This window comes from Schistocerca piceifrons, chromosome 6, assembly GCF_021461385.2.
Source record: "Schistocerca piceifrons isolate TAMUIC-IGC-003096 chromosome 6, iqSchPice1.1, whole genome shotgun sequence".
Taxonomy (NCBI): Eukaryota; Metazoa; Arthropoda; class Insecta; order Orthoptera; family Acrididae; genus Schistocerca; species Schistocerca piceifrons.
In genome coordinates, this window is record NC_060143.1 from 149,491,274 (window position 1) to 149,500,593 (window position 9,320).

The 9,320-nt window shown below is 40.3% G+C and overlaps 1 non-coding gene across 1 annotated transcript; it reads left to right on the top strand.

Moving 5' to 3' along the window:
- The first annotated feature begins 648 nt into the window (after positions 1–648).
- Positions 649–723, top strand: Trnas-cga. Its single transcript has one exon. It is a non-coding gene; the product is annotated as a tRNA-Ser (tRNA).
- The last annotated feature ends 8,597 nt before the right edge of the window (positions 724–9,320 follow it).

Genomic DNA, 9,320 nt, shown 5'->3' on the forward strand with positions numbered 1-9,320 from the left:
CCCCCTAAGGTAAGTCTTTCCGCTCCCGGGATTGGAATGACTCCTTACCCTCTCCCTTAAAACCCACATCCTTTCGTCTTCCCCTCTCCTTCCCTCTTTCCTGATGAGGCAACAGTTTGTTGCGAAAGCTTGAATTTTGTGTGTATGTTTGTGTTTGTTTGTGTTTGTTTGTGTGTCTATTGACCTGCCACCGCTTTCGTTCGGTAAGTCACCTCATCTTTGTTTTTATATATAATTTTTCCCACGTGGAATGTTATATATAATATATAAAAAAAAACGAAGATGATGTGACTTACCATACAAAAGCGCTAGCAGGTCGATAGAAACACAAACGGACACATACATACACACAAAATTCAAGCTTTCGCAACAAACTGTTGCCTCATCAGGAAAGAGGGAAGGAGAGGGAAAGACGAAAGGAAGTGGGTTTTAAGGGAGAGGGTAAGGAGTCATTCCAATCCCGGGAGTGGAAAGACTTACCTTAGGGGGAAAAAAGGATGGGTATACACTCTCGCGCGCGCGCACACACACACACACACATATCCATCCACCCATATACAGACACAAGCAGGAGAGCTTCTGTAAAGTTTGGAAGGTAGGAGACGAGGTACTGGCAGAAGTAAAGCTGTGAGTACCGGGCGTGAGTCGTGCTTTGGTAGCTCAGTTGGTAGAGCACTTGCCCGCGAAAGGCAAAGGTCCCGAGTTCGAGTCTCGGTCGGGCAAACAGTTTTAATCTGCCAGGAAGTTTCATTAGCTATGATTGTCTCAATGCAGGATCACGCTCTTCTTGTAAAGCTGTATTACAAGAATGATGACTGTGCACATGTCCCTCTGCAGAAGTTCTGGACACTGAAGGGTTTGAAAAAAGGCGTTCGTCCGACGACTGCCGTGGGTCTGGAGAAAATGATTTGGAAATTCGAAAAGATGGGTTTGTTTGGTGTGCAAACTGGTAGTGGGAAGAAGCGAATTGATTTGACGTCAGTGGAAGCAGTGGCCACAGCAAAGCAGGAGGAGACAAGTGGCGGTGTGCAAATGTGTAGTGCACAGAGAATAGCCCGAACATTGGACATACCTGTGAGCCCGGTCCGTAAAATCATATGCATCCTGTTTACCTGCCAACAAGAGCAACCTTCACTTTAGAATTTCTTGCTCGCATGGAAGTGGACAATGATTGGCCGTGGAAGATTTTGTGAACAGACAAAGACCACTTTCATCTGACGTGATATGTCAATACACAGAATTGTCAAATATGGGCAACAGAAAATCCACACACAAATCAACCAGTACCACTTCATCCTGAAAAGGTCACTATGTGGTGAGGTTTTATGGCATCATTTATCATAGGGCCATATTTTTTCGAAGAGAGGTGCTTCCTGTCCTGTTTCCTGTACCGTTACTGGTAAGCACTACGAGTGTTTTTTGCGCAACCACGTCATTCCAGCTCTCCAACAGTGTGGATGTGTGGATGGAATCATTTTTATACAAGATGGTGCACCTCCGTACATTTCAAATTCAATTGAGCAGCTTCTGAAGCACTATTTCGGAAGTGCTATTATTATCAGCTGCCATTTCCCTACAGCCTGGCCATCGTGATCACCTGATCTCAATCTGTGTGACTTCTGGCTGTGGGACTATCTGAAAGATGTTGTGTTCAGTGTTCCGATTGCAAACTTAGCTGCACTGAAGGCATGCAATGCACAACACATTCTGAATGTGACCCCCCGGAAACACTTCAATCAGTTGTGGGACACGCTGTTTCTCAATTTCAACCTTTTGCAGAAAATGTTGGACAGCATACTGAACATGTTTTGCTCCCATCACACAGAAATTAAAAATCCGATTTGATTTTGATTGATGCTTTTTATGCGATTTTTGGCCTCAGGACAATTAAAAACCGATTTTTCCCATCCAATGTGATATGACCTTGCCGTGGTGGATGGGGCTTACGTAACTAATGGTATCACACCTGTACACTCATGCATAGTGAGTAGTACAGTTTGTTTTATGTCAAACGTACACCTTAGGCATTGTTGTATGATTCATTTGTCATTTGTAGTAACCATTATTAAATTATTATGATTACAGCGCCATCTATTGCTACATTTAGTAACTATTTTTATTTTTCTTCTGCCATACATTTTCTCCCTTCTCCGATATTATTGTGTCGCAATTTGATGTCATTCTAGCCAGTGGTGTTATTTGTACAGTGGTTTGAAAGTTTAACTTCAATTATAATCATCCTGTACTTGCAATACCATCAAAAACGCTTAGTGCATATCAGGTCAGCATCTGCTGGACACGATGGCATCATAGTCCAACTGATGAAGCTAATTACTGACCCACTACTGCCACTACAACAGATATCGTCAATCTTTAACCACAAGTTTTTACTGAGGCCTGGAAACACGGACTAGTCAAGCCACTACCTAAAAATGACATTGCCACAACACCCTCTGACCACTGACTTATTTGAATTCTTCCTGCACTGTCCAAGGCCTTAAACATATAGTCCATAACCAGCTAACGAACTAACTAACCACAAGCAAGCTACTAGAAGCATACCAATTAGGTTACCATAAACAGTGCAGCACAGCGTCTACATTAATACAGGTAAAAAATGACCTGAAGCTTGCCATGGGTGCACACAAAATGACTACCATGCTTTGTAGATTCAGCAAAGTCTCTGATACTGTCAAATTTGACATTTTATTTGCCAAGGTGCAGTGCATGGTTTAGCTCATACTTTACATCTCGCCAGCAATGTGTCTTGTCCGACACCATAGTGACAATGGAGGCGGGTAGCATCAGGCATCCCCCAGGATTCGGTACATCCTATATTCTCTTTTTATTTTCATTGTATGTCAATGATTTGTCATCAGTTTTGTCCTGTTGCAAATACCACATGTATGCTGATGACCTCCAATTGTATCTAAGTGCAAAACCAATAAACCCAAAGACAACCATTGAGTGTCTCAATACTGACCTGTCTGCACTCCCAGAATGGGTGAAGGCTATAGGATTAAAGCTCAACCCATCCAGAAGCCAAGCACTACAGATTGGTCATGCTAAGCTCATTAGCCTGAAATGCTGGGAATTCCGACCATCTTTATCTCTAAAAGGGACAAATATCAACTTTCTTCTTCAGCAAAGGGTCTAGGAGTAATAATGGGTGAAAATCTAAATTGGACAGAGCATGTAACTGCAATGTGCAAGGAGGCATCAGCATCTCTCTGTGCCCTACAAAAATGTAAAAAGCTCTTTCCTCTTGACCTGAAAAAGGAAACTGCACACTTACACTCCCAATTATTGATTGCAGTGATGTTAGTCTCACATTGCCTGGAACTGGTTATGAATGCCTGTGTTCATTATATCTGTGATCTTTGACTGTTTCATCATATTATACCATCATATGCACAGCTAACATGGGTGTATGCAGACAAGTGCAGAGATTTCCATATCCTATGTCTTCTCTACTGTCTTATCAATGTATGCTTCCCTCATATCTCTCCTCAACCTTAACACTCGTGTCTGATCAACGTGGCAGAAACACCCATCCCCATCAGAGCAAAATCGTTACTGTCCCACTCTACCTTTCAGCCAGTTTCCCTAAGTCCTTCTCAGTAGCAGGAACACAACTCTGGAATAACCTCCCACATTATATTAGAGAAACTGAATAGCATCTCCCGTATCAGCTGACAGTTAATGATATATCTACTTGCGCAACAACAATGATTAACAGTGACCCTGTATGCACTTGCTACTCTTCTTCCCGACCACATATTCCTCATTTCCCAGTATTCAAAACTGGTGCAGCTGCTTAAATTTCCTTTCCCAAAACTGGTATGTCAGAAAACACCTATTTTGTACCCTTTGAACTACCTTATGTCTGTCATCATTATCATCATCATCATCATCATCATCATCAATGGTATAGCTTTTCTCTCTCCACTACATACCATGTTACTCATCTTCTCTTGAGATCTTCCTTAACCTGGTTTGTCCATCTCTTACTAGGCTGCCCAATTGGTCTTCTTCCTGTTACCTCCATCTCCAAATACTGGCGTGGAGTTTTGAGTTGGGTGGATTCGCGTCACATTACCGAACCACTTCAATCTCAAAGCACTCATCCTCTCTTCTGTAGTCAATGTCACCTGCAGGTCTCCTGACCCCCCCCCCCCCCCCGCCCCCTCTTTCTCTCACTCTCTCTCTCTCTCTCTCTCTCTCTCTCTCTCTCCTAGTTTTTTTGTAGAGCTGACCTAAGGAACTTAATTTCACATGCTTGTTTTTGACTCTCTTCTCTCTTAGTTATGACACAGGCCTCTAGACTATACATTGTGATTGGCAGGAGATAAGTTTAATATGTTCTCTGTTTGGCTCTTAGAGGGACCTCCTAGATTAGATTTCATACTTGGTGGAAGAAGCTAGATCCTTTTGTTATTCTGTTGAAGACTTCTAGTTTGGAACTTCCATTGTGTGATATGATGCTACCCAGATAATTGAAACTTTTCACATATTCAACCTTCTCCCCCTCCAGTATAAAGTTACAAGGTGCGGGCATCCTGCTCATCTTCATTGCCACTGGCTTGTTCCTGCTCACAGTTAATTTGAATTTTTTTAAATTTTGTGTTCCAGTTATCTAGTCTCCTCTGAACCTCCATTTCCGTCTCTTCCCAAATGGCGATGTCATCAGCAAAAACAAAAGCATTGAGATCTTCATTTTCTTCTTCCTTAATTTCATTCATGATTGTGTTCATAAGTGTAATGAAGAGTAAAGGGAAGAGTGAACTTTCTTGCTGAACACCTCTCTTTGTCTTAAACTATTTTGATCTTTTACCTCCTACTTGTACACTGCTCTCATGACCATCGTACAGGATTTGGACTTTTTTAATTAATGAATCAGGAAGATTACATTGTCTTAAGCATTCCCATATTTTATCCCGCAGTACACTGTCATATGACGGCCGCGGTGGTCTAGCGGTTCTAGGCGCTCAGTCCGGAACCGCGAGACTGCTACGGTCACAGGTTCGAATCCTGCCTCAGGCATGGATGTGTCTTATGTCCTTAGGTTAGTTAGGTTTAAGTAGTTCTAAGTTCTAGGGGACTGATGACCACTGATGTTAAGTCCCATAGTGCTCAGAGCCATTTGAACCTCTATGCCAAATATAATTCATTCAAAAAGGGTATAAATTTTTTGTGGTAAGCTTAATGTGGCCTAAATACACACGGAACTCATCTTGCTCGTATCAGTCACAAAAACAGAGTTACATGCACACGAAAATACAAAAATATGAAAAATTACCTGAAAAACATGGATTTTCTAAATGTGGTAACAGAAAAGGGACAAATGATATCCAAGCCAAATTTCAAACACTGCTTAAGTAGACCATAATATAATATGTGGCAAAATTTCAACTTGTTATTGCAAGGCATTTGTGTACAATAAAAGTTGACAGAGATGTAATTGGTTACATTTCTTTTAACACAATTTAGCAAGTAATTAATAGTGATGATGCGGACAGCTTGTTTCAGATAAAGCTGCAGCAATTGTTGGGAACCATTAGGCAACAGAAAGTTAAACAATGGTAGTTTTCAGGGACAGAATGACTCATTGTTAGGCAGGAACAACAAAGGAAACAAGCAACAATTACAGGTTACTCATGTTTTTAAGATTCTAGTTCAGACTGGTCAGTACTGTTGTGGAAAGTCAGTATGGAGGCAGAAGAGAGTACTAGTGGTGCTTTTGTTCAAACAAGTTGCAGTATTGGTAGAGCACAAGCATCTGAATGTCATAAAACAACATATGGAACAAAATGTGGCATTTGCTTTGTACTGTATGATCTGGACGAATTGGACCAAGATTTGTTGCTATAGAGATCTGGGACACACCCTGTGGGCACAAGAAGTACAGTTCCAGGAAACTTCAGTGTTTGTTATCATCATATGAAAGTGTTTCTGGATAAGTATTCTTTCCTACAAAGAAGTTGTTTTGATCCATTTCAGGTTCATAAGAAGACAGTGAAGTGTAGTCTCAGAGAAACTGATATAAAATCAGTATTGAAAGTGAATCAGTGCATGGGACTTAACATGAAACCAGGACAAAAGTTATGTTCCAGGTGTGTTACACTGCTAAAAAATGAAGAATATTCTGATAATTTACATGACAGTGACGAAGAGTATCAGCCACCTACAACCACAGTGGATGAGCAATTAAATACTTCAGTGACTGCTCTTGGTTTGTCTCCCATGAAGACAAACAGAGTTGGGAAAAAGAGAGAGGCCCAACTATGGTAGAAGAAAACTACAAGAAGCTCAAATGGAATTGAAACACAAAATAGCTCACACACTAATGGTGGAAGAGGAAGAACTATTTGCTCCAAAGGAACAGAAATCATGCCAGAAATGCTCTGATTTGGACAAAATTGTGCATGATTTGAAAGAAAAATGTGCCATATCCACACGCCAGAAAAAAGTAGCTATTCTTACCCTTGCACCTTCCAGCTGGTCTATTGACTACTCTGCAAAGGAATTCAATGTTTCTACATATATGGTAAAGCAAGCTAGGAAAATAAAAGCAACCCAAGGAGTGCTTCCACAACCTCAGCAGGCTCAGGATAAGCAATTGAGTTCAGAAATAAAGGTGCTAGTGTCGGAGTTTTATGAAAATAATGACTACAGCCGAATAATGCCTGGAAAAAAAGACTATGTAATGATGGAAATGGGAAATGTACGTGTACAGATGCAAAACAGACTTGCTATGCAAAATATCAGAACTATATGCAAGGAAAAGTATCCCAATACCAAAGTAGGTTTATCGTCGTTTTTCAATCTTTGGCCAAAATAGGTTGTGCCTGTAAGTGCAAGGGGCACACACAATGTTTGTGTATGTGAGACCCATCAAAATGCTAAGCTGATGTTTGCTGCTATAAAGGATTTTGGTCTGGATTACAAAGGTGCAATGAAGCTGCTAGTGTGTGACATCAGTTCCTACCAGTGCATGATACACAGGTGTGAAAAGTGTCCTGGTAAAGCAAATCTTGCAGAACACATGAGTAACAAACTGTATGATGAACTCCTTATGGGTGACGATGAACTTGTTTCTTATAAACAATGGACACACATGGATCGCATAAGTCTTGAAACAAAGCAAAGTACAGTGGAAGATTTTGTTGAAATGTGTTGTCAAAAAACAGACAAACTGACCACACACAGCTTCACAGCAATAGCACAATCAGCTTATCTCCAGTTTCGTAAGGATAATTTGAAACAAGATGAAATTATAGTAATACTAGACATTTCTGAAAATTATGCATTTATAGTTCAAGATGCCATCCAAGGATATCATTGGGACAACAATCAAGCAACTCACCAGCCATTTGCGATTTACTATAGAGGTGAATCAGGTGATGTGTTTGTCATGAACCTGTGCATTATTAGTGACTGTTTAATTCATGATGGCATTGTTGTTCATGCCCACATTCTCACTGTCATGGCATATGTGAAAAACAAGCTGCCTCACATACATTTTGTGAAATACTTCAGTGATGGGCAGCTAATCAGTACAAAAACTGTAAAAATCTCAAAAATTTATGCATGCATTACCATGATTTTCAGATTCACGCAGAATGGAATTTTTTCACAACAAGTCATGGTAAAAATGTATGTGATGGTGTTGGCGCTACCATTAAGCGCATGGCATCTTGAGCTAGTCTGCAGCACCCTACAGAAGGTCACATTCTAACACCTCTTCAATTACTTACCTGGGTACAGAAAATATCTCTGGCATACAACATTCTGTGTTTCAAAAGATGAGGTGAAATCAGTCGAAGAGTTGCTAAAAAAAGCAGACTAGAACACGTTAAAACTGTTGCAGGCACGAGGAGCCATCATCACTTCTCTCCAGCAGACTCTGACAGTGTGCAGATGAGCAGACTGTCCAGTTATAACTGTAGGTTCATGCACTACATGTGTCTTCACAGTGTGTCTGACTCAGTATTCAGAAGCAAAAGCAGCAACATACAACCAGGTTGCTATGTTATTGCTGTTTATGATGACAAATGGTACTTAGGATGTGTTGCAGAGTGCTGTGAAGCAGAAGGTGATGTATTTGTGAACTTCATGGCACCAGCAGGACCAGCAAGATCATTTCATTGGCCACGTTTGGCAGACAGGTGTTGGATTTCTTTTGAACATATTCTTATGACAGTTCCAGTTCCTACCACAGTGTCAGGAAGACAGTACAATTTGCCACTCAATGTACAGAGTACAGTAGCTAAAGTGTGGGAGTACTTCTGTTCGAAGCACAATCGACTGGTTTTTAGCAGTAAACATTAATGATAGGTTGTGTTAATCTGTCTATATGTTGTTGCTTAGTGATTAAATAGTTGTGGGAGAGTATAAGAAGAGACAGAACAGTTTATGATACGTTTTTACGAAATTGTGTTGTGGAACAATGGCCACATCACCAAATACATCTGTCAACTTCCGTTGTACACAAATGTCTTGCAATAACATGCTGAAATTTTGAGATATATATCATTATGGTCTACTTATACAGTGTGTAAATTTGGCTTGGATACCACTTGTCCCTTTTGTGCTACCACACTTCAAAAATCCATGTTTTTCAGGCAATTTTTCAAATTTTTGTATTTTCGTGTGCATGTAACTCAGTTTTTGTGACTGATATGGGCATGATGAGTTCTGTGTGTGTTTAGGCCACATTAAGCTTGCCACAAAAAAATTTATACCCTTTTTGAGTGAATTATATTTGGCATGGAGGGCACCTACAATATGTACCTTTTAACGTATTACATTTTTTAAATCACATTTTGGAATTTTTTATTTTCCCTCAGAAATATGTTGTTGATGTTTTGATTCATGGAGTGTATTCTGTTAATGGATGTCACTGGGTTGTAAAAATTTCACTGGACTGTGCAGAATAGTTCCAAAGTTATTAAGACCTGAAGTTGGGTCTGAAGATAGATTGTCAGATGCGGGTTGCAACTTCCAGGTCACGCCACCTTCTTTCACAAGTCCTAATTCTGGAACTAATTGGCAGGGGAAACTAATACTTTGTACATGAGTGTTCCACCCATGGTAGAATTAGTGTACTGAATTTAAGTCAAATCTGAGACTATGGGCTGGAGCCCCTGATTGAACTAACATGGAATGACCCAAAAGTTATTTTCAAAAACCATTACTCCTGTGTGCAAGGGAAGTTCAACAGAGGCAGTGGTAAATTGTTATAAGACTGTTATATCTCCTATGGCTATTGACTGTGGTGTTTATTTCCTCATAAGATATTGTTGTCTCTTCGTATGCAT